Source organism: Sander lucioperca, chromosome 8, assembly GCF_008315115.2.
Source record: "Sander lucioperca isolate FBNREF2018 chromosome 8, SLUC_FBN_1.2, whole genome shotgun sequence".
NCBI classification, from domain to species: Eukaryota; Metazoa; Chordata; class Actinopteri; order Perciformes; family Percidae; genus Sander; species Sander lucioperca.
Genome location: NC_050180.1, coordinates 35,416,509 through 35,441,045, shown reverse-complemented (window position 1 = coordinate 35,441,045; position 24,537 = coordinate 35,416,509). Strand labels below are relative to the sequence as shown.

Sequence of the window (24,537 nt, the reverse complement as noted above, 5' to 3'; positions counted from 1 at the left end):
CAAACATATGAGGCCCCATCCGACAGTTTTGTGGTACATGATGGGCAACTTCATGTCAATAACCATGCTAGTCGATGTGACCAAGAAACCAGTAGCAAAATGACTGCTACATCTTCACTTACAGAATATACTTCTATGCTAAATATAGGAATTCAAAGTCAGAGTCCAATTGAAATATAACAAAAATGCAGTGTGCGTCCAGCTTCCACATGTCCGCGTGAGTCAGCTTTCCCAATTTTTGATTAACAGGAAAATACCCTGATGAGCATACATGTGCACCTTAACCTCTAAAAGTAATATAGCAAATGCAAGTGGAAGTGGTTTGAAGATTAAGCGCCCGCCTTCAAAGACAGACAGGAGTAGACGCTGTGGCGCAATAGGTCAGTGCAGTGGGCTGTTAACCGAAAGGATGGTGGTTCAAGTCCACCCAGGGACTTTTTGTGCTTAAATAACCAGGAATGAGCCAACTCCAGGCTCCATCCGTCTGCGGGAGAATATAGACCAGCTCAAAGATAACACAAGTGGCGTGACCTCTTTCAGAAGGTAGAGTATTGCAAACCATGTACCTATCACTCATTAGGGTCATTGCTATGCAGGTCACTGGATGAAATATAGGCAAATATATGAGGCCCCATCCGGCATTTTTGTGGTACATGATGGGCAACTTCATGTCAATAAACATGCTAGTTGATGTGACCGAGAAACCAGTAGCAAAATGACTGCTACATCTTCACTTACGGAATATTCTTGTATTCTAAATATAGGAATTCAAAGTCAGAGTCCAATTGAAATATAACAAAAATACAGTGTGCGTCCAGCTTCCACATGTCCGCGTGAGTCAGCTTTCCCAATTTTTGATTAACAGGAAAATACCCTGATGAGCATACATGTGCACCTTAACCTCTAAAAGTAATATAGCAAATGCAAGTGGAAGTGGCTTGAAGATCAAGCGCCCGCCTTCAAGACAGGCAGGAGTAGTCTCTGTGGCGCAATAGGTCAGCGCAGTCGGCTGTTAACCGAAAGGATGGTGGTTCAAGTCCACCCAGGGACGTTTTGTGCTTAAATAACCAGGAATGAGCCAACTCTGGGCTCTATCCTTCTGCAGGAGAATATAAACCAGCTCAAAGATAACACAAGTGGCGTGACCTCTTTCAGAAGGTAGAGTATTGCAAACCATGTACCTATCACTCATTAGGGTCATTGGTATGCAGGTCACTGGATGAAATATAGGCAAACATATGAGGCCCCATCCGACAGTTTTGTGGTACATGATGGGCAACTTCATGTCAATAACCATGCTAGTCGATGTGACCAAGAAACCAGTAGCAAAATGACTGCTACATCTTCACTTACAGAATATACTTCTATGCTAAATATAGGAATTCAAAGTCAGAGTCCAATTGAAATATAACAAAAATGCAGTGTGCGTCCAGCTTCCACATGTCCGCGTGAGTCAGCTTTCCCAATTTTTGATTAACAGGAAAATACCCTGATGAGCATACATGTGCACCTTAACCTCTAAAAGTAATATAGCAAATGCAAGTGGAAGTGGTTTGAAGATTAAGCGCCCGCCTTCAAAGACAGACAGGAGTAGACGCTGTGGCGCAATAGGTCAGTGCAGTGGGCTGTTAACCGAAAGGATGGTGGTTCAAGTCCACCCAGGGACGTTTTGTGCTTAAATAACCAGGAATGAGCCAACTCTGGGCTCTATCCTTCTGCAGGAGAATATAGACCAGCTCAAAGATAACACAAGTGGCGTGACCTCTTTCAGAAGGTAGAGTATTGCAAACCATGTACCTATCACTCATTAGGGTCATTGGTATGCAGGTCACTGGATGAAATATAGGCAAACATATGAGGCCCCATCCGACAGTTTTGTGGTACATGATGGGCAACTTCATGTCAATAACCATGCTAGTTGATGTGACCAAGAAACCAGTAGCAAAATGACTGCTACATCTTCACTTATGGAATATTCTTGTATGCTAAATATAGGAATTCAAAGTCAGAGTCCAATTGAAATATAACAAAAATACAGTGTGCTTCCAGCTTCCACATGTCCGCGTGAGTCAGCTTTCCCAATTTTTGATTAACAGGAAAATACCCTGATGAGCATACATGTGCACCTTAACCTCTAAAAGTAATATAGCAAATGCAAGTGGAAGTGGCTTGAAGATCAAGCGCCCGCCTTCAAGACAAGCAGGAGTAGTCTCTGTGGCGCAATAGGTCAGCGCAGTCGGCTGTTAACCGAAAGGATGGTGGTTCAAGTCCACCCAGGGACGTTTTGTGCTTAAATAACCAGGAATGAGCCAACTCTGGGCTCTATCCTTCTGCAGGAGAATATAAACCAGCTCAAAGATAACACAAGTGGCGTGACCTCTTTCAGAAGGTAGAGTATTGCAAACCATGTACCTATCACTCATTAGGGTCATTGGTATGCAGGTCACTGGATGAAATATAGGCAAACATATGAGGCCCCATCCGACAGTTTTGTGGTACATGATGGGCAACTTCATGTCAATAACCATGCTAGTCGATGTGACCAAGAAACCAGTAGCAAAATGACTGCTACATCTTCACTTACAGAATATACTTCTATGCTAAATATAGGAATTCAAAGTCAGAGTCCAATTGAAATATAACAAAAATGCAGTGTGCGTCCAGCTTCCACATGTCCGCGTGAGTCAGCTTTCCCAATTTTTGATTAACAGGAAAATACCCTGATGAGCATACATGTGCACCTTAACCTCTAAAAGTAATATAGCAAATGCAAGTGGAAGTGGCTTGAAGATCAAGCGCCCGCCTTCAAAGACAGGCAGGAGTAGACTCTGTGGCGCAATAGGTCAGCGCAGTCGGGCTGTTAACCGAAAGGATGGTGGTTCAAGTCCACCCAGGGACGTTTTTGTGCTTAAATAACCAGGAATGAGCCAACTCAGGCTCCATCCGTCTGCGGGAGAATATAGACCAGCTCAAAGATAACACAAGTGGCGTGACCTCTTTCAGAAGGTAGAGTATTGCAAACCATGTACCTATCACTCATTAGGGTCATTGGTATGCAGGTCACTGGATGAAATATAGGCAAACATATGAGGCCCCATCCGACAGTTTTGTGGTACATGATGGGCAACTTCATGTCAATAACCATGCTAGTCGATGTGACCAAGAAACCAGTAGCAAAATGACTGCTACATCTTCACTTATGGAATATTCTTGTATGCTAAATATAGGAATTCAAAGTCAGAGTCCAATTGAAATATAACAAAAATACAGTGTGCTTCCAGCTTCCACATGTCCGCGTGAGTCAGCTTTCCCAATTTTTGATTAACAGGAAAATACCCTGATGAGCATACATGTGCACCTTAACCTCTAAAAGTAATATAACAAATGTAAGTGGAAGTGGCTTGAAGATCAAGCGCCCGCCTTCAAGACAAGCAGGAGTAGTCTCTGTGGCGCAATAGGTCAGCGCAGTCGGCTGTTAACCGAAAGGATGGTGGTTCAAGTCCACCCAGGGACGTTTTGTGCTTAAATAACCAGGAATGAGCCAACTCTGGGCTCTATCCTTCTGCAGGAGAATATAAACCAGCTCAAAGATAACACAAGTGGCGTGACCTCTTTCAGAAGGTAGAGTATTGCAAACCATGTACCTATCACTCATTAGGGTCATTGGTATGCAGGTCACTGGATGAAATATAGGCAAACATATGAGGCCCCATCCGACAGTTTTGTGGTACATGATGGGCAACTTCATGTCAATAACCATGCTAGTCGATGTGACCAAGAAACCAGTAGCAAAATGACTGCTACATCTTCACTTACAGAATATACTTCTATGCTAAATATAGGAATTCAAAGTCAGAGTCCAATTGAAATATAACAAAAATGCAGTGTGCGTCCAGCTTCCACATGTCCGCGTGAGTCAGCTTTCCCAATTTTTGATTAACAGGAAAATACCCTGATGAGCATACATGTGCACCTTAACCTCTAAAAGTAATATAGCAAATGCAAGTGGAAGTGGTTTGAAGATTAAGTGCCCGCCTTCAAAGACAGACAGGAGTAGAAGCTGTGGCGCAATAGGTCAGTGCAGTGGGCTGTTAACCGAAAGGATGGTGGTTTCAAGTCCACCCAGGGACGTTTTTGTGCTTAAATAACCAGGAATGAGCCAACTCCAGGCTCCATCCTTCTGCGGGAGAATATAGACCAGCTCAAAGATAACACAAGTGGCGTGACCTCTTTCAGAAGGTAGAGTATTGCAAACCATGTACCTATCACTCATTAGGGTCATTGGTATGCAGGTCACTGGATGAAATATAGGCAAATATATGAGGCCCCATCCGACAGTTTTGTGGTACATGATGGGCAACTTCATGTCAATAAACATGCTAGTTGATGTGACCGAGAAACCAGTAGCAAAATGACTGCTACATCTTCACTTACTCTTACTCTTACTTATTCTTGTATGCTAAACATAGGAATTCAAAGTCAGAGTCCAATTGAAATATAACAAAAATACAATGTGCGTCCAGCTTCCACATGTCCGCGTGAGTCAGGTTTCCCAATTTTTGATTAACAGGAAAATACCCTGATGAGCATACATGTGCAGCTCAACCTCTAAAAGTAATACAGTAAATGCAAGTGGAAGTGGCTTAAAGATCAAGCGCCCACCTTCAAAGTCAGGCAGGAGTAGTCTCTGTGCGGTTGGCTGTTACCCGAAAGGATGGTGGTTCAAGTCCACCCAGGGATGTTCTGTGCTTAAATAACCAGGAATGAGCCAACTCTGGGCTCTATCCCTCGGCAGGAGAATATAGACCAGGTCAAAGATAACACAAGTGGTGTGACCTCTATCAGAAGGTAGAGTACTGCAAACTATTTACCTTATTGTTATTGTAAGATTTTGTTCTAAAATGTGACCGATGACCGGTCTGGCCCTAAAAAGGCCAGACTTAATCTGACTCCAATTCTATGGTCACTACACTCTGAATGGTGTTCGTTTACTGGTAGATCAGAGAAATAAGACTCAGGATTCAAAATAAGACTCAGGATTCGTCCAGTTAAAGTTAATAAGTTTTAGTGAAGAATGACACTGCAATCTACAATTACGTGTACACGGACCAGATAAAACAAAGGACTATCTTTCACCTAACAATCAATCAAAGGTTCCCCCAGCATCTGGTAATCCTACATTACAATATTGTCTTATTTATTCACTTCCATCCCATCCTCTGGTGATTCTGTCATCAACTGGATACAGTCCAGATCTTCCGGCTCCAGCCGGCTCCTAACGATTTGTAACACACTGTATGAAAACATGACCTTGACTTCTTCCATTCTCAGCTCAAAAGAGACAAGTTGCTATTGTTGGATTTGAACACCTGTGTGTTAATCTCCTGCAAATTTAAGGAGTTTCATGAGAGCCAGGTCATTTCCATACTTTGTGTCACAAATCCCGCGCTTGTAAAATGTTGACCATTGTTGCCTCGTCCCCCCCGATCAGAGAAGATCTTTCTCACACTCCCTTTATAATGTCTAATCACTGTAAAACTAAATGGCCTCTCATAACCCAGGGTGCATAAAGAGGCAACAATGGTCAGCACCATGAACTCTAAAACCTCTTCTTAACACTTTCATAAAATATATTCTAACAATCCCTCTTTATGCACCGCACACGCGGTGCATACCATAATGAGTGTAAAACAGTAAAGATTTTGGAAAATTTCATATCCCCCTTTTTACACAGCAAACGCTGTGTAACATAAAAACTACCTAATCTCTAACTACCTAACTGCTAACCTAAACACAATTTTAAGGTGATTATCAACATTAGAAAAATAAATTATGATATTGGTAATAAAATAGCAGTGCGGTGTGGTGCGTGTAGCCTATATGTAGAATTTAGCTGCTAGTGTAAGCTGCAGAATACATTGCTGTCTATGACTATACTTGGTGGTTACATTTATTTTTTTGTGGAAATCTCTAAACATAATAGTACAGCAAAAACTTCAAGAAAAACATCTACTTCTATTAAAATTGTAAAATCACACTTCAAATCTATGTCTTGCTTTAGGCTATACTGACTACAAAACTACTAAAATTAGACTTATGTTTTAGCTTTTCAGTTACATTAAGTCAAATCAAAAGGCCTATTGGGGCCATGCGCAAAACTGTGAAACAAAGTAGGATCAGGAAAAGAGGATAGAAAAACAGTTGGAGATAGGACGGATGGGAATTGGAGAGGGGGGGCACTGGGTGATGACAGGGGATGAATTTAGACCCAGCGAACTAAACTGCTTCAGCCCCATAAAATCAATGTCANGCGCCCGCCTTCAAGACAGGCAGGAGTAGTCTCTGTGGCGCAATAGGTCAGCGCAGTCGGCTGTTAACCGAAAGGATGGTGGTTCAAGTCCACCCAGGGACGTTTTGTGCTTAAATAACCAGGAATGAGCCAACTCTGGGCTCTATCCTTCTGCAGGAGAATATAAACCAGCTCAAAGATAACACAAGTGGCGTGACCTCTTTCAGAAGGTAGAGTATTGCAAACCATGTACCTATCACTCATTAGGGTCATTGGTATGCAGGTCACTGGATGAAATATAGGCAAACATATGAGGCCCCATCCGACAGTTTTGTGGTACATGATGGGCAACTTCATGTCAATAACCATGCTAGTCGATGTGACCAAGAAACCAGTAGCAAAATGACTGCTACATCTTCACTTACAGAATATACTTCTATGCTAAATATAGGAATTCAAAGTCAGAGTCCAATTGAAATATAACAAAAATGCAGTGTGCGTCCAGCTTCCACATGTCCGCGTGAGTCAGCTTTCCCAATTTTTGATTAACAGGAAAATACCCTGATGAGCATACATGTGCACCTTAACCTCTAAAAGTAATATAGCAAATGCAAGTGGAAGTGGCTTGAAGATCAAGCGCCCGCCTTCAAGACAGGCAGGAGTAGTCTCTGTGGCGCAATAGGTCAGCGCAGTCGGCTGTTAACTGAAAGGAAATGGTTCAAGTCCACCCAGGGACGTTTTGTGCTTAAATAACCAGGAATGAGCCAACTCTGGGCTCTATCCTTCTGCAGGAGAATATAAACCAGCTCAAAGATAACACAAGTGGCGTGACCTCTTTCAGAAGGTAGAGTATTGCAAACCATGTACCTATCACTCATTAGGGTCATTGGTATGCAGGTCACTGGATGAAATATAGGCAAACATATGAGGCCCCATCCGACAGTTTTGTGGTACATGATGGGCAACTTCATGTCAATAACCATGCTAGTTGATGTGACCAAGAAACCAGTAGCAAAATGACTGCTACATCTTCACTTACAGAATATACTTCTATGCTAAATATAGGAATTCAAAGTCAGAGTCCAATTGAAATATAACAAAAATGCAGTGTGCGTCCAGCTTCCACATGTCCGCGTGAGTCAGCTTTCCCAATTTTTGATTAACAGGAAAATACCCTGATGAGCATACATGTGCACCTTAACCTCTAAAAGTAATATAGCAAATGCAAGTGGAAGTGGTTTGAAGATTAAGCGCCCGCCTTCAAAGACAGACAGGAGTAGACGCTGTGGCGCAATAGGTCAGTGCAGTGGGCTGTTAACCGAAAGGATGGTGGTTCAAGTCCACCCAGGGACGTTTTGTGCTTAAATAACCAGGAATGAGCCAACTCCAGGCTCCATCCTTCTGCAGGAGAATATAGACCAGCTCAAAGATAACACAAGTGGCGTGACCTCTTTCAGAAGGTAGAGTATTGCAAACCATGTACCTATCACTCATTAGGGTCATTGGTATGCAGGTCACTGGATGAAATATAGGCAAACATATGAGGCCCCATCTGACAGTTTTGTGGTACATGATGGGCAACTTCATGTCAATAAACATGCTAGTTGATGTGACCGAGAAACCAGTAGCAAAATGACTGCTACATCTTCACTTACGGAATATTCTTGTATGCTAAATATAGGAATTCAAAGTCAGAGTCCAATTGAAATATAACAAAAATACAGTGTGCGTCCAGCTTCCACATGTCCGCGTGAGTCAGCTTTCCCAATTTTTGATTAACAGGAAAATACCCTGATGAGCATACATGTGCACCTTAACCTCTAAAAGTAATATAGCAAATGCAAGTGGAAGTGGCTTGAAGATCAAGCGCCCGCCTTCAAGACAGGCAGGAGTAGTCTCTGTGGCGCAATAGGTCAGCGCAGTGGCTGTTAACCGAAAGGATGGTGGTTCAAGTCCACCCAGGGACGTTTTGTGCTTAAATAACCAGGAATGAGCCAACTCGGCTCTATCCTCTGCGGGAGAATATAGACCAGCTCAAAGATAACACAAGTGGCGTGACCTCTTTCAGAAGGTAGAGTATTGCAAACCATGTACCTATCACTCATTAGGGTCATTGGTATGCAGGTCACTGGATGAAATATAGGCAAACATATGAGGCCCCATCCGACAGTTTTGTGGTACATGATGGGCAACTTCATGTCAATAACCATGCTAGTTGATGTGACCAAGAAACCAGTAGCAAAATGACTGCTACATCTTCACTTACGGAATATTCTTGTATGCTAAATATAGGAATTCAAAGTCAGAGTCCAATTGAAATATAACAAAAATACAGTGTGCGTCCAGCTTCCACATGTCCGCGTGAGTCAGCTTTCCCAATTTTTGATTAACAGGAAAATACCCTGATGAGCATACATGTGCACCTTAACCTCTAAAAGTAATATAGCAAATGCAAGTGGAAGTGGCTTGAAGATCAGCGCCCGCCTTCAAGACAGGCAGGAGTAGTCTCTGTGGCGCAATAGGTCAGCGCAGTGGCTGTTAACCGAAAGGATGGTGGTTCAAGTCCACCCAGGGACGTTTTGTGCTTAAATAACCAGGAATGAGCCAACTCTGGGCTCTATCCTTCTGCAGGAGAATATAAACCAGCTCAAAGATAACACAAGTGGCGTGACCTCTTTCAGAAGGTAGAGTATTGCAAACCATGTACCTATCACTCATTAGGGTCATTGGTATGCAGGTCACTGGATGAAATATAGGCAAACATATGAGGCCCCATCCGACAGTTTTGTGGTACATGATGGGCAACTTCATGTCAATAAACATGCTAGTTGATGTGACCGAGAAACCAGTAGCAAAATGACTGCTACATCTTCACTTACGGAATATTCTTGTATGCTAAATATAGGAATTCAAAGTCAGAGTCCAATTGAAATATAACAAAAATACAGTGTGCGTCCAGCTTCCACATGTCCGCGTGAGTCAGCTTTCCCAATTTTTGATTAACAGGAAAATACCCTGATGAGCATACATGTGCACCTTAACCTCTAAAAGTAATATAGCAAATGCAAGTGGAAGTGGCTTGAAGATCAAGCGCCCGCCTTCAAGACAGGCAGGAGTAGTCTCTGTGGCGCAATAGGTCAGCGCAGTCGGCTGTTAACCGAAAGGATGGTGGTTCAAGTCCACCCAGGGACGTTTTGTGCTTAAATAACCAGGAATGAGCCAACTCTGGGCTCTATCCTTCTGCAGGAGAATATAAACCAGCTCAAAGATAACACAAGTGGCGTGACCTCTTTCAGAAGGTAGAGTATTGCAAACCATGTACCTATCACTCATTAGGGTCATTGGTATGCAGGTCACTGGATGAAATATAGGCAAACATATGAGGCCCCATCCGACAGTTTTGTGGTACATGATGGGCAACTTCATGTCAATAACCATGCTAGTTGATGTGACCAAGAAACCAGTAGCAAAATGACTGCTACATCTTCACTTACGGAATATTCTTGTATGCTAAATATAGGAATTCAAAGTCAGAGTCCAATTGAAATATAACAAAAATACAGTGTGCGTCCAGCTTCCACATGTCCGCGTGAGTCAGCTTTCCCAATTTTTGATTAACAGGAAAATACCCTGATGAGCATACATGTGCACCTTAACCTCTAAAAGTAATATAGCAAATGCAAGTGGAAGTGGCTTGAAGATCAAGCGCCCGCCTTCAAGACAGGCAGGAGTAGTCTCTGTGGCGCAATAGGTCAGCGCAGTGGCTGTTAACCGAAAGGATGGTGGTTCAAGTCCACCCAGGGACGTTTTGTGCTTAAATAACCAGGAATGAGCCAACTCTGGGCTCTATCCTTCTGCAGGAGAATATAAACCAGCTCAAAGATAACACAAGTGGCGTGACCTCTTTCAGAAGGTAGAGTATTGCAAACCATGTACCTATCACTCATTAGGGTCATTGGTATGCAGGTCACTGGATGAAATATAGGCAAACATATGAGGCCCCATCCGACAGTTTTGTGGTACATGATGGGCAACTTCATGTCAATAACCATGCTAGTTGATGTGACCGAGAAACCAGTAGCAAAATGACTGCTACATCTTCACTTACGGAATATTCTTGTATGCTAAATATAGGAATTCAAAGTCAGAGTCCAATTGAAATATAACAAAAATACAGTGTGCGTCCAGCTTCCACATGTCCGCGTGAGTCAGCTTTCCCAATTTTTGATTAACAGGAAAATACCCTGATGAGCATACATGTGCACCTTAACCTCTAAAAGTAATATAGCAAATGCAAGTGGAAGTGGCTTGAAGATCAAGCGCCCGCCTTCAAGACAGGCAGGAGTAGTCTCTGTGGCGCAATAGGTCAGCGCAGTCGGCTGTTAACCGAAAGGATGGTGGTTCAAGTCCACCCAGGGACGTTTTGTGCTTAAATAACCAGGAATGAGCCAACTCTGGGCTCTATCCTTCTGCAGGAGAATATAAACCAGCTCAAAGATAACACAAGTGGCGTGACCTCTTTCAGAAGGTAGAGTATTGCAAACCATGTACCTATCACTCATTAGGGTCATTGGTATGCAGGTCACTGGATGAAATATAGGCAAACATATGAGGCCCCATCCGACAGTTTTGTGGTACATGATGGGCAACTTCATGTCAATAACCATGCTAGTCGATGTGACCAAGAAACCAGTAGCAAAATGACTGCTACATCTTCACTTACAGAATATACTTCTATGCTAAATATAGGAATTCAAAGTCAGAGTCCAATTGAAATATAACAAAAATGCAGTGTGCGTCCAGCTTCCACATGTCCGCGTGAGTCAGCTTTCCCAATTTTTGATTAACAGGAAAATACCCTGATGAGCATACATGTGCACCTTAACCTCTAAAAGTAATATAGCAAATGCAAGTGGAAGTGGTTTGAAGATTAAGCGCCCGCCTTCAAAGACAGACAGGAGTAGACGCTGTGGCGCAATAGGTCAGTGCAGTGGGCTGTTAACCGAAAGGATGGTGGTTCAAGTCCACCCAGGGACGTTTTGTGCTTAAATAACCAGGAATGAGCCAACTCTGGGCTCTATCCTTCTGCAGGAGAATATAAACCAGCTCAAAGTTAACACAAGTGGCGTGACCTCTTTCAGAAGGTAGAGTATTGCAAACCATGTACCTATCACTCATTAGGGTCATTGGTATGCAGGTCACTGGATGAAATATAGGCAAACATATGAGGCCCCATCCGACAGTTTTGTGGTACATGATGGGCAACTTCATGTCAATAACCATGCTAGTCGATGTGACCAAGAAACCAGTAGCAAAATGACTGCTACATCTTCACTTACAGAATATACTTCTATGCTAAATATAGGAATTCAAAGTCAGAGTCCAATTGAAATATAACAAAAATGCAGTGTGCGTCCAGCTTCCACATGTCCGCGTGAGTCAGCTTTCCCAATTTTTGATTAACAGGAAAATACCCTGATGAGCATACATGTGCACCTTAACCTCTAAAAGTAATATAGCAAATGCAAGTGGAAGTGGTTTGAAGATTAAGCGCCCGCCTTCAAAGACAGACAGGAGTAGACGCTGTGGCGCAATAGGTCAGTGCAGTGGGCTGTTAACCGAAAGGATGGTGGTTCAAGTCCACCCAGGGACTTTTTGTGCTTAAATAACCAGGAATAAGCCAACTCCAGGCTCCATCAGTTTGCGGGAGAATATAGACCAGTTCAAAGATAACACTCGTGGCGTGACCTCTTTCAGAAGGTAGAGTATTGCAAACCATGTACCTATCAGTCATTAGGGTCATTGCTATGCAGGTCACTGGATGAAATATAGGCAAATATATGAGGCCCCATCCGGCATTTTTGTGGTACATGATGGGCAACTTCATGTCAATAAACATGCTAGTTGATGTGACCGAGAAACCAGTAGCAAAATGACTGCTACATCTTCACTTACGGAATATTCTTGTATTCTAAATATAGGAATTCAAAGTCAGAGTCCAATTGAAATATAACAAAAATACAGTGTGCGTCCAGCTTCCACATGTCCGCGTGAGTCAGCTTTCCCAATTTTTGATTAACAGGAAAATACCCTGATGAGCATACATGTGCACCTTAACCTCTAAAAGTAATATAGCAAATGCAAGTGGAAGTGGCTTGAAGATCATGCGCTCGCCTTCAAGACAGGCAGGAGTAGTCTCTGTGGCGCAATAGGTCAGCGCAGTCGGCTGTTAACCGAAAGGATGGTGGTTCAAGTCCACCCAGGGACGTTTTGTGCTTAAATAACCAGGAATGAGCCAACTCTGGGCTCTATCCTTCTGCAGGAGAATATAAACCAGCTCAAAGTTAACACAAGTGGCGTGACCTCTTTCAGAAGGTAGAGTATTGCAAACCATGTACCTATCACTCATTAGGGTCATTGGTATGCAGGTCACTGGATGAAATATAGGCAAACATATGAGGCCCCATCCGACAGTTTTGTGGTACATGATGGGCAACTTCATGTCAATAACCATGCTAGTTGATGTGACCAAGAAACCAGTAGCAAAATGACTGCTACATCTTCACTTACAGAATATACTTCTATGCTAAATATAGGAATTCAAAGTCAGAGTCCAATTGAAATATAACAAAAATGCAGTGTGCGTCCAGCTTCCACATGTCCGCGTGAGTCAGCTTTCCCAATTTTTGATTAACAGGAAAATACCCTGATGAGCATACATGTGCACCTTAACCTCTAAAAGTAATATAGCAAATGCAAGTGGAAGTGGCTTGAAGATCAAGCGCCCGCCTTCAAGACAGACAGGAGTAGTCTCTGTGGCGCAATAGGTCAGCGCAGTGGCTGTTAACCGAAAGGATGGTGGTTCAAGTCCACCCAGGGACGTTTTGTGCTTAAATAACCAGGAATGAGCCAACTCTGGGCTCATCCTTCTGCAGGGAGAATATAGACCAGCTCAAAGATAACACAAGTGGCGTGACCTCTTTCAGAAGGTAGAGTATTGCAAACCATGTACCTATCACTCATTAGGGTCATTGGTATGCAGGTCACTGGATGAAATATAGGCAAACATATGAGGCCCCATCCGACAGTTTTGTGGTACATGATGGGCAACTTCATGTCAATAACCATGCTAGTCGATGTGACCAAGAAACCAGTAGCAAAATGACTGCTACATCTTCACTTACAGAATATACTTCTATGCTAAATATAGGAATTCAAAGTCAGAGTCCAATTGAAATATAACAAAAATGCAGTGTGCGTCCAGCTTCCACATGTCCGCGTGAGTCAGCTTTCCCAATTTTTGATTAACAGGAAAATACCCTGATGAGCATACATGTGCACCTTAACCTCTAAAAGTAATATAGCAAATGCAAGTGGAAGTGGTTTGAAGATTAAGCGCCCGCCTTCAAAGACAGACAGGAGTAGACGCTGTGGCGCAATAGGTCAGTGCAGTGGGCTGTTAACCGAAAGGATGGTGGTTCAAGTCCACCCAGGGACTTTTTGTGCTTAAATAACCAGGAATGAGCCAACTCTGGGCTCTATCCTTCTGCAGGAGAATATAAACCAGCTCAAAGATAACACAAGTGGCGTGACCTCTTTCAGAAGGTAGAGTATTGCAAACCATGTACCTATCACTCATTAGGGTCATTGGTATGCAGGTCACTGGATGAAATATAGGCAAACATATGAGGCCCCATCCGACAGTTTTGTGGTACATGATGGGCAACTTCATGTCAATAACCATGCTAGTCGATGTGACCAAGAAACCAGTAGCAAAATGACTGCTACATCTTCACTTACAGAATATACTTCTATGCTAAATATAGGAATTCAAAGTCAGAGTCCAATTGAAATATAACAAAAATGCAGTGTGCGTCCAGCTTCCACATGTCCGCGTGAGTCAGCTTTCCCAATTTTTGATTAACAGGAAAATACCCTGATGAGCATACATGTGCACCTTAACCTCTAAAAGTAATATAGCAAATGCAAGTGGAAGTGGCTTGAAGATCAAGCGCCCGCCTTCAAGACAGGCAGGAGTAGTCTCTGTGGCGCAATAGGTCAGCGCAGTCGGCTGTTAACAGAAAGGATGGTGGTTCAAGTCCACCCAGGGAGGTGTTGTGCTTAAATAGCCAGGAATGAGCCAACTCCAGGCTCCATCCGTCTGCGGGAGAATATAGACCAGCTCAAAGATAACACAAGTGGCGTGACCTCTTTCAGAAGGTAGAGTATTGCAAACCATGTACCTATCACTCATTAGGGTCATTGGTATGCAGGTCACTGGATGAAATATAGGCAAACATATGAGGCCCCATCCGACAGTTTTGTGGTACATGATGGGCAACTTCATGTCAATAACCATGCTAGTTGATGTGACCAAGAAACCAGTAGCAAAATGACTGCTACATCTTCACTTACGAATATACTTGTATGCTAAATATAGGAATTCAAAGTCAGAGTCCAATTGAAATATAACAAAAATGCAGTGTGCGTCCAGCTTCCACATGTCCGCGTGAGTCAGCTTTCCCAATTTTTGATTAACAGGAAAATACCCTGATGAGCATACATGTGCACCTTAACCTCTAAAAGTAATATAGCAAATGCAAGTGGAAGTGGCTTGAAGATCAGCGCCCGCCTTCAAGACAGGCAGGAGTAGTCTCTGTGGCGCAATAGGTCAGCGCAGTGGCTGTTAACCGAAAGGATGGTGGTTCAAGTCCACCCAGGGACGTTTTGTGCTTAAATAACCAGGAATGAGCCAACTCTGGGCTCTATCCTTCTGCAGGAGAATATAAACCAGCTCAAAGATAACACAAGTGGCGTGACCTCTTTCAGAAGGTAGAGTATTGCAAACCATGTACCTATCACTCATTAGGGTCATTGGTATGCAGGTCACTGGATGAAATATAGGCAAACATATGAGGCCCCATCCGACAGTTTTGTGGTACATGATGGGCAACTTCATGTCAATAACCATGCTAGTCGATGTGACCAAGAAACCAGTAGCAAAATGACTGCTACATCTTCACTTATGGAATATTCTTGTATGCTAAATATAGGAATTCAAAGTCAGAGTCCAATTGAAATATAACAAAAATGCAGTGTGCGTCCAGCTTCCACATGTCCGCGTGAGTCAGCTTTCCCAATTTTTGATTAACAGGAAAATACCCTGATGAGCATACATGTGCACCTTAACCTCTAAAAGTAATATAGCAAATGCAAGTGGAAGTGGCTTGAAGATCAAGCGCCCGCCTTCAAGACAGGCAGGAGTAGTCTCTGTGGCGCAATAGGTCAGCGCAGTCGGCTGTTAACCGAAAGGATGGTGGTTCAAGTCCACCCAGGGACGTGTTGGTGCTTAAATACCAGGAATGAGCCAACTCTGGGCTCTATCCTTCTGCAGGAGAATATAAACCAGCTCAAAGATAACACAAGTGGCGTGACCTCTTTCAGAAGGTAGAGTATTGCAAACCATGTACCTATCACTCATTAGGGTCATTGGTATGCAGGTCACTGGATGAAATATAGGCAAACATATGAGGCCCCATCCGACAGTTTTGTGGTACATGATGGGCAACTTCATGTCAATAACCATGCTAGTCGATGTGACCAAGAAACCAGTAGCAAAATGACTGCTACATCTTCACTTACAGAATATACTTCTATGCTAAATATAGGAATTCAAAGTCAGAGTCCAATTGAAATATAACAAAAATGCAGTGTGCGTCCAGCTTCCACATGTCCGCGTGAGTCAGCTTTCCCAATTTTTGATTAACAGGAAAATACCCTGATGAGCATACATGTGCACCTTAACCTCTAAAAGTAATATAGCAAATGCAAGTGGAAGTGGTTTGAAGATTAAGCGCCCGCCTTCAAAGACAGACAGGAGTAGACGCTGTGGCGCAATAGGTCAGTGCAGTGGGCTGTTAACCGAAAGGATGGTGGTTCAAGTCCACCCAGGGACGTTTTTGTGCTTAAATAACCAGGAATGAGCCAACTCCAGGCTCCATCCATCTGCGGGAGAATATAGACCAGCTCAAAGATAACACAAGTGGCGTGACCTCTTTCAGAAGGTAGAGTATTGCAAACCATGTACCTATCACTCATTAGGGTCATTGGTATGCAGGTCACTGGATGAAATATAGGCAAACATATGAGGCCCCATCCGACAGTTTTGTGGTACATGATGGGCAACTTCATGTCAATAAACCATGCTAGTTGATGTGACCGAGAAACCAGTAGCAAAATGACTGCTACATCTTCACTTACGGAATATTCTTGTATGCTAAATATAGGAATTCAAAGTCAGAGTCCAATTGAAATATAACAAAAATACAGTGTGCGTCCAGCTTCCACATGTCCGCGTGAGTCAGCTTTCCCAATTTTGATTAACAGGAAAATACCCTGATGAGCATACATGTGCACCTTAACCTCTAAAAGTAATATAGCAAATGCAAGTGGAAGTGGCTTGAAGATCAAGCGCCCGCCTTCAAGACAGGCAGGAGTAGTCTCTGTGGCGCAATAGGTCAGCGCAGTGGCTGTTAACCGAAAGGATGGTGGTTCAAGTCCACCCAGGGACGTTTTTGTGCTTAAATAACCAGGAATGAGCCAACTCCAGGGCTCCATCCTTCTGCGGGAGAATATAGACCAGCTCAAAGATAACACAAGTGGCGTGACCTCTTTCAGAAGGTAGAGTATTGCAAACCATGTACCTATCACTCATTAGGGTCATTGGTATGCAGGTCACTGGATGAAATATAGGCAAACATATGAGGCCCCATCCGACAGTTTTGTGGTACATGATGGGCAACTTCATGTCAATAACCATGCTAGTTGATGTGACCGAGAAACCAGTAGCAAAATGACTGCTACATCTTCACTTACGGAATATTCTTGTATGCTAAATATAGGAATTCAAAGTCAGAGTCCAATTGAAATATAACAAAAATACAGTGTGCGTCCAGCTTCCACATGTCCGCGTGAGTCAGCTTTCCCAATTTTTGATTAACAGGAAAATACCCTGATGAGCATACATGTGCACCTTAACCTCTAAAAGTAATATAGCAAATGCAAGTGGAAGTGGCTTGAAGATCAAGCGCCCGCCTTCAAGACAGGCAGGAGTAGTCTCTGTGGCGCAATAGGTCAGCGCAGTCGGCTGTTAACCGAAAGGATGGTGGTTCAAGTCCACCCAGGGACGTTTTGTGCTTAAATAACCAGGAATGAGCCAACTCTGGGCTCTATCCTTCTGCAGGAGAATATAAACCAGCTCAAAGATAACACAAGTGGCGTGACCTCTTTCAGAAGGTAGAGTATTGCAAACCATGTACCTATCACTCATTAGGGTCATTGGTATGCAGGTCACTGGATGAAATATAGGCAAACATATGAGGCCCCATCCGGCATTTTTGTGGTACATGATGGGCAACTTCATGTCAATAAACATGCTAGTTGATGTGACCGAGAAACCAGTAGCAAAATGACTGCTACATCTTCACTTACAGAATATACTTCTATGCTAAATATAGGAATTCAAAGTCAGAGTCCAATTGAAATATAACAAAAATGCAGTGTGCGTCCAGCTTCCACATGTCCGCGTGAGTCAGCTTTCCCAATTTTTGATTAACAGGAAAATACCCTGATGAGCATACATGTGCACCTTAACCTCTAAAAGTAATATAGCAAATGCAAGTGGAAGTGGCTTGAAGATCAAGCGCCCGCCTTCAAGACAGGCAGGAGTAGTCTCTGTGGCGCAATAGGTCAGCGCAGTCGGCTGTTAACCGAAAGGATGGTGGTTCAAGTCCACCCAGGGACGTTTTGTGCTTAAATAACCAGGAATGAGCCAACTCTGGGCTCTATCCTTCTGCGGGAGAATATAGACCAGCTCAAAGATAACACAAGTGGCGTGACCTCTTTCAGAAGGTAGAGTATTGCAAACCATGTACCTATCACTCATTAGGGTCATTGGTATGCAGGTCACTGGATGAAATATAGGCAAACATATGAGGCCCCATCCGACAGTTTTGTGGTACATGATGGGCAACTTCATGTCAATAACCATGCTAGTCGATGTGACCAAGAAACCAGTAGCAAAATGACTGCTACATCTTCACTTACAGAATATACTTCTATGCTAAATATAGGAATTCAAAGTCAGAGTCCAATTGAAATATAACAAAAATGCAGTGTGCGTCCAGCTTCCACATGTCCGCGTGAGTCAGCTTTCCCAATTTTTGATTAACAGGAAAATACCCTGATGAGCATAGATGTGCACCTTAACCTCTAAAAGTAATATAGCAAATGCAAGTGGAAGTGGTTTGAAGATTAAGCGCCCGCCTTCAAGACAGACAGGAGTAGACGCTGTGGCGCAATAGGTCAGTGCAGTGGGCTGTTAACCGAAAGGATGGTGTTTCAAGTCCACCTAGGGACTTTTTGTGCTTAAATAACCAGGAATGAGCCAACTCTGGGCTCTATCCTTCTGCAGGAGAATATAAACCAGCTCAAAGATAACACAAGTGGCGTGACCTCTTTCAGAAGGTAGAGTATTGCAAACCATGTACCTATCACTCATTAGGGTCATTGGTATGCAGGTCACTGGATGAAATATAGGCAAACATATGAGGCCCCATCCGACAGTTTTGTGGTACATGATGGGCAACTTCATGTCAATAACCATGCTAGTCGATGTGACCAAGAAACCAGTAGCAAAATGACTGCTACATCTTCACTTACAGAATATACTTCTATGCTAAATATAGGAATTCAAAGTCAGAGTCCAATTGAAATATAACAAAAATGCAGTGTGCTTCCAGCTTCCACATGTCCGCGTGAGTCAGCTTTCCCAATTTTTGATTAAAAGGAAAATACCCTGATGAGCATACATGTGCACCTTAACCTCTAAAAGTAATATAGCAAATGCAAGTGGAAGTGGCTTGAAGATCAAGCGCCCGCCTTCAAGACAGGCAGGAGTAGTCTCTGTGGCGCAATAGGTCAGCGCAGTCGGCTGTTAACCGAAAGGATGGTGGTTCAAGTCCACCCAGGGACGTTTTGTGCTTAAATAACCAGGAATGAGCCAACTCTGGGCTCTATCCTTCTGCAGGAGAATATAAACCAGCTCAAAGATAACACAAGTGGCGTGACCTCTTTCAGAAGGTAGAGTATTGCAAACCATGTACCTATCACTCATTAGGGTCATTGGTATGCAGGTCACTGGATGAAATATAGGCAAACATATGAGGCCCCATCCGACAGTTTTGTGGTACATGATGGGCAACTTCATGTCAATAACCATGCTAGTCGATGTGACCAAGAAACCAGTAGCAAAATGACTGCTACATCTTCACTTACAGAATATACTTCTATGCTAAATATAGGAATTCAAAGTCAGAGTCCAATTGAAATATAACAAAAATGCAGTGTGCGTCCAGCTTCCACATGTCCGCGTGAGTTAGCTTTCCCAATTTTTGATTAACAGGAAAATACCCTGATGAGCATACATGTGCACCTTAACCTCTAAAAGTAATATAGCAAATGCAAGTGGAAGTGGCTTGAAGATTAAGCGCCCGCCTTCAAAGACAGACAGGAGTAGACGCTGTGGCGCAATAGGTCAGCGCAGTCGGCTGTTAACTGAAAGGATGGTGGTTCAAGTCCACCCAGAGACGTTTTGTGCTTAAATAACCAGGAATGAGCCAACTCTGGGCTCAATCCTTCTGCAGGAGAATATAAACCAGCTCAAAGATAACACAAGTGGCGTGACCTCTTTCAGAAGGTAGAGTATTGCAAACCATGTACCTATCACTCATTAGGGTCATTGGTATGCAGGTCACTGGATGAAATATAGGCAAACATATGAGGCCCCATCCGACAGTTTTGTGGTACATGATGGGCAACTTCATGTCAATAACCATGCTAGTCGATGTGACCAAGAAACCAGTAGCAAAATGACTGCTACATCTTCACTTACAGAATATACTTGTATGCTAAATATAGGAATTCAAAGTCAGAGTCCAATTGAAATATAACAAAAATGCAGTGTGCGTCCAGCTTCCACATGTCCGCGTGAGTCAGCTTTCCCAATTTTTGATTAACAGGAAAATACCCTGATGAGCATACATGTGCACCTTAACCTCTAAAAGTAATATAGCAAATGCAAGTGGAAGTGGTTTGAAGATTAAGCGCCCGCCTTCAAAGACAGACAGGAGTAGACGCTGTGGCGCAATAGGTCAGTGCAGTGGGCTGTTAACCGAAAGGATGGTGGTTCAAGTCCACCCAGGGACGTTTTGTGCTTAAATAACCAGGAATGAGCCAACTCCAGGCTCCATCCGTCTGCGGGAGAATATAGACCAGCTCAAAGATAACACAAGTGGCGTGACCTCTTTCAGAAGGTAGAGTATTGCAAACCATGTACCTATCACTCATTAGGGTCATTGCTATGCAGGTCACTGGATGAAATATAGGCAAATATATGAGGCCCCATCCGGCATTGTTGTGGTACATGATGGGCAACTTCATGTCAATAAACATGCTAGTTGATGTGACCGAGAAACCAGTAGCAAAATGACTGCTACATCTTCACTTACGGAATATTCTTGTATTCTAAATATAGGAATTCAAAGTCAGAGTCCAATTGAAATATAACAAAAATACAGTGTGCGTCCAGCTTCCACATGTCCGCGTGAGTCAGCTTTCCCAATTTTTGATTAACAGGAAAATACCCTGATGAGCATACATGTGCACCTTAACCTCTAAAAGTAATATAGCAAATGCAAGTGGAAGTGGCTTGAAGATCAAGCGCCCGCCTTCAAGACAGGCAGGAGTAGTCTCTGTGGCGCAATAGGTCAGCGCAGTCGGCTGTTAACCGAAAGGATGGTGGTTCAAGTCCACCCAGGGACTTTTTGTGCTTAAATAACCAGGAATGAGCCAACTCCAGGCTCCATCCATCTGCGGGAGAATATAGACCAGCTCAAAGATAACACAAGTGGCGTGACCTCTTTCAGAAGGTAGAGTATTGCAAACCATGTACCTATCACTCATTAGGGTCATTGGTATGCAGGTCACTGGATGAAATATAGGCAAACATATGAGTCCCCATCCGACAGTTTTGTGGTACATGATGGGCAACTTCATGTCAATAACCATGCTAGTTGATGTGACCGAGAAACCAGTAGCAAAATGACTGCTACATCTTCACTTATGGAATATTCTTGTATGCTAAATATAGGAATTCAAAGTCAGAGTCCAATTGAAATATAACAAAAATACAGTGTGCGTCCAGCTTCCACATGTCCGCGTGAGTCAGCTTTCCCAATTTTTGATTAACAGGAAAATACCCTGATGAGCATACATGTGCACCTTAACCTCTAAAAGTAATATAGCAAATGCAAGTGGAAGTGGCTTGAAGATCAAGCGCCCGCCTTCAAGACAGGCAGGAGTAGTCTCTGTGGCGCAATAGGTCAGCGCAGTGGCTGTTAACCGAAAGGATGGTGGTTCAAGTCCACCCAGGGACGTTTTGTGCTTAAATAACCAGGAATGAGCCAACTCTGGGCTCTATCCTTCTGCAGGAGAATATAAACCAGCTCAAAGATAACACAAGTGGCGTGACCTCTTTCAGAAGGTAGAGTATTGCAAACCATGTACCTATCACTCATTAGGGTCATTGGTATGCAGGTCACTGGATGAAATATAGGCAAACATATGAGGCCCCATCCGACAGTTTTGTGGTACATGATGGGCAACTTCATGTCAATAACCATGCTAGTCGATGTGACCAAGAAACCAGTAGCAAAATGACTGCTACATCTTCACTTACAGAATATACTTCTATGCTAAATATAGGAATTCAAAGTCAGAGTCCAATTGAAATATAACAAAAATGCAGTGTGCGTCCAGCTTCCACATGTCCGCGTGAGTCAGCTTTCCCAATTTTTGATTAACAGGAAAATACCCTGATGAGCATACATGTGCACCTTAACCTCTAAAAGTAATATAGCAAATGCAAGTGGAAGTGGCTTTGAAGATCAAGCGCCCGCCTTCAAGACAGACAGGAGTAGACTCTGTGGCGCAATAGGTCAGCGCAGTGGCTGTTAACCGAAAGGATGGTGGTTCAAGTCCACCCAGGGACGTTTTGTGCTTAAATAACCAGGAATGAGCCAACTCTGGGCTCTATCCTTCTGCAGGAGAATATAAACCAGCTCAAAGATAACACAAGTGGCGTGACCTCTTTCAGAAGGTAGAGTATTGCAAACCATGTACCTATCACTCATTAGGGTCATTGGTATGCAGGTCACTGGATGAAATATAGGCAAACATATGAGGCCCCATCCGACAGTTTTGTGGTACATGATGGGCAACTTCATGTCAATAACCATGCTAGTCGATGTGACCAAGAAACCAGTAGCAAAATGACTGCTACATCTTCACTTACAGAATATACTTCTATGCTAAATATAGGAATTCAAAGTCAGAGTCCAATTGAAATATAACAAAAATGCAGTGTGCGTCCAGCTTCCACATGTCCGCGTGAGTCAGCTTTCCCAATTTTTGATTAACAGGAAAATACCCTGATGAGCATACATGTGCACCTTAACCTCTAAAAGTAATATAGCAAATGCAAGTGGAAGTGGTTTGAAGATTAAGCGCCCGCCTTCAAAGACAGACAGGAGTAGACACTGTGGCGCAATAGGTCAGTGCAGTTGGCTGTTAACCGAAAGGATGGTGGTTCAAGTCCACCCAGGGACTTTTTGTGCTTAAATAACCAGGAATGAGCCAACTCCAGGCTCCATCCATCTGCGGGAGAATATAGACCAGCTCAAAGATAACACAAGTGGCGTGACCTCTTTCAGAAGGTAGAGTATTGCAAACCATGTACCTATCACTCATTAGGGTCATTGGTATGCAGGTCACTGGATGAAATATAGGCAAACATATGAGGCCCCATCCGACAGTTTTGTGGTACATGATGGGCAACTTCATGTCAATAACCATGCTAGTTGATGTGACCAAGAAACCAGTAGCAAAATGACTGCTACATCTTCACTTATGGAATATTCTTGTATGCTAAATATAGGAATTCAAAGTCAGAGTCCAATTGAAATATAACAAAAATACAGTGTGCGTCCAGCTTCCACATGTCCGCGTGAGTCAGCTTTCCCAATTTTTGATTAACAGGAAAATACCCTGATGAGCATACATGTGCACCTTAACCTCTAAAAGTAATATAGCAAATGCAAGTGGAAGTGGCTTGAAGATCAGCGCTCGCCTTCAAGACAGGCAGGAGTAGTCTCTGTGGCGCAATAGGTCAGCGCAATAGGCTGTTAACCGAAAGGATGGTGGTTCAAGTCCACCCAGGGACGTTTTGTGCTTAAATAACCAGGAATGAGCCAACTCTGGGCTCTATCCTTCTGCAGGGAGAATATAAACCAGCTCAAAGATAACACAAGTGGCGTGACCTCTTTCAGAAGGTAGAGTATTGCAAACCATGTACCTATCACTCATTAGGGTCATTGGTATGCAGGTCACTGGATGAAATATAGGCAAACATATGAGGCCCCATCCGACAGTTTTGTGGTACATGATGGGCAACTTCATGTCAATAAACATGCTAGTTGATGTGACCGAGAAACCAGTAGCAAAATGACTGCTACATCTTCACTTACGGAATATTCTTGTATGCTAAATATAGGAATTCAAAGTCAGAGTCCAATTGAAATATAACAAAAATACAGTGTGCGTCCAGCTTCCACATGTCCGCGTGAGTCAGCTTTCCCAATTTTTGATTAACAGGAAAATACCCTGATGAGCATACATGTGCACCTTAACCTCTAAAAGTAATATAGCAAATGCAAGTGGAAGTGGCTTGAAGATCAAGCGCCCGCCTTCAAGACAGGCAGGAGTAGTCTCTGTGGCGCAATAGGTCAGCGCAGTCGGCTGTTAACCGAAAGGATGGTGGTTCAAGTCCACCCAGGGACGTTTTGTGCTTAAATAACCAGGAATGAGCCAACTCTGGGCTCTATCCTTCTGCAGGAGAATATAAACCAGCTCAAAGATAACACAAGTGGCGTGACCTCTTTCAGAAGGTAGAGTATTGCAAACCATGTACCTATCACTCATTAGGGTCATTGGTATGCAGGTCACTGGATGAAATATAGGCAAACATATGAGGCCCCATCCGACAGTTTTGTGGTACATGATGGGCAACTTCATGTCAATAACCATGCTAGTTGATGTGACCAAGAAACCAGTAGCAAAATGACTGCTACATC

The 24,537-nt window shown here is 43.2% G+C and overlaps 14 non-coding genes across 14 annotated transcripts; all 14 read left to right on the top strand.

The window, feature by feature from the left end:
* Positions 1–977: 977 nt before the first annotated feature.
* trnan-guu lies at positions 978–1,051 on the top strand. Its single transcript has one exon. It is a non-coding gene; the product is annotated as a tRNA-Asn (tRNA).
* A 1,157-nt stretch (positions 1,052–2,208) lies between these two features.
* On the top strand, positions 2,209–2,282 carry trnan-guu. The gene has a single exon. It is a non-coding gene; the product is annotated as a tRNA-Asn (tRNA).
* Positions 2,283–3,440: 1,158 nt separating this feature from the next.
* On the top strand, positions 3,441–3,514 carry trnan-guu. The gene has a single exon. It is a non-coding gene; the product is annotated as a tRNA-Asn (tRNA).
* Positions 3,515–6,338: 2,824 nt separating this feature from the next.
* trnan-guu lies at positions 6,339–6,412 on the top strand. The gene has a single exon. It is a non-coding gene; the product is annotated as a tRNA-Asn (tRNA).
* A 2,995-nt stretch (positions 6,413–9,407) lies between these two features.
* Positions 9,408–9,481, top strand: trnan-guu. The gene has a single exon. It is a non-coding gene; the product is annotated as a tRNA-Asn (tRNA).
* A 1,155-nt stretch (positions 9,482–10,636) lies between these two features.
* trnan-guu lies at positions 10,637–10,710 on the top strand. The gene has a single exon. It is a non-coding gene; the product is annotated as a tRNA-Asn (tRNA).
* Positions 10,711–12,483: 1,773 nt separating this feature from the next.
* Positions 12,484–12,557, top strand: trnan-guu. Its single transcript has one exon. It is a non-coding gene; the product is annotated as a tRNA-Asn (tRNA).
* A 2,998-nt stretch (positions 12,558–15,555) lies between these two features.
* trnan-guu lies at positions 15,556–15,629 on the top strand. The gene has a single exon. It is a non-coding gene; the product is annotated as a tRNA-Asn (tRNA).
* A 1,774-nt stretch (positions 15,630–17,403) lies between these two features.
* Positions 17,404–17,477, top strand: trnan-guu. The gene has a single exon. It is a non-coding gene; the product is annotated as a tRNA-Asn (tRNA).
* A 541-nt stretch (positions 17,478–18,018) lies between these two features.
* Positions 18,019–18,092, top strand: trnan-guu. The gene has a single exon. It is a non-coding gene; the product is annotated as a tRNA-Asn (tRNA).
* Positions 18,093–19,248: 1,156 nt separating this feature from the next.
* trnan-guu lies at positions 19,249–19,322 on the top strand. The gene has a single exon. It is a non-coding gene; the product is annotated as a tRNA-Asn (tRNA).
* Positions 19,323–21,095: 1,773 nt separating this feature from the next.
* On the top strand, positions 21,096–21,169 carry trnan-guu. The gene has a single exon. It is a non-coding gene; the product is annotated as a tRNA-Asn (tRNA).
* Positions 21,170–23,554: 2,385 nt separating this feature from the next.
* Positions 23,555–23,628, top strand: trnan-guu. Its single transcript has one exon. It is a non-coding gene; the product is annotated as a tRNA-Asn (tRNA).
* A 542-nt stretch (positions 23,629–24,170) lies between these two features.
* Positions 24,171–24,244, top strand: trnan-guu. Its single transcript has one exon. It is a non-coding gene; the product is annotated as a tRNA-Asn (tRNA).
* Positions 24,245–24,537: the final 293 nt, after the last annotated feature.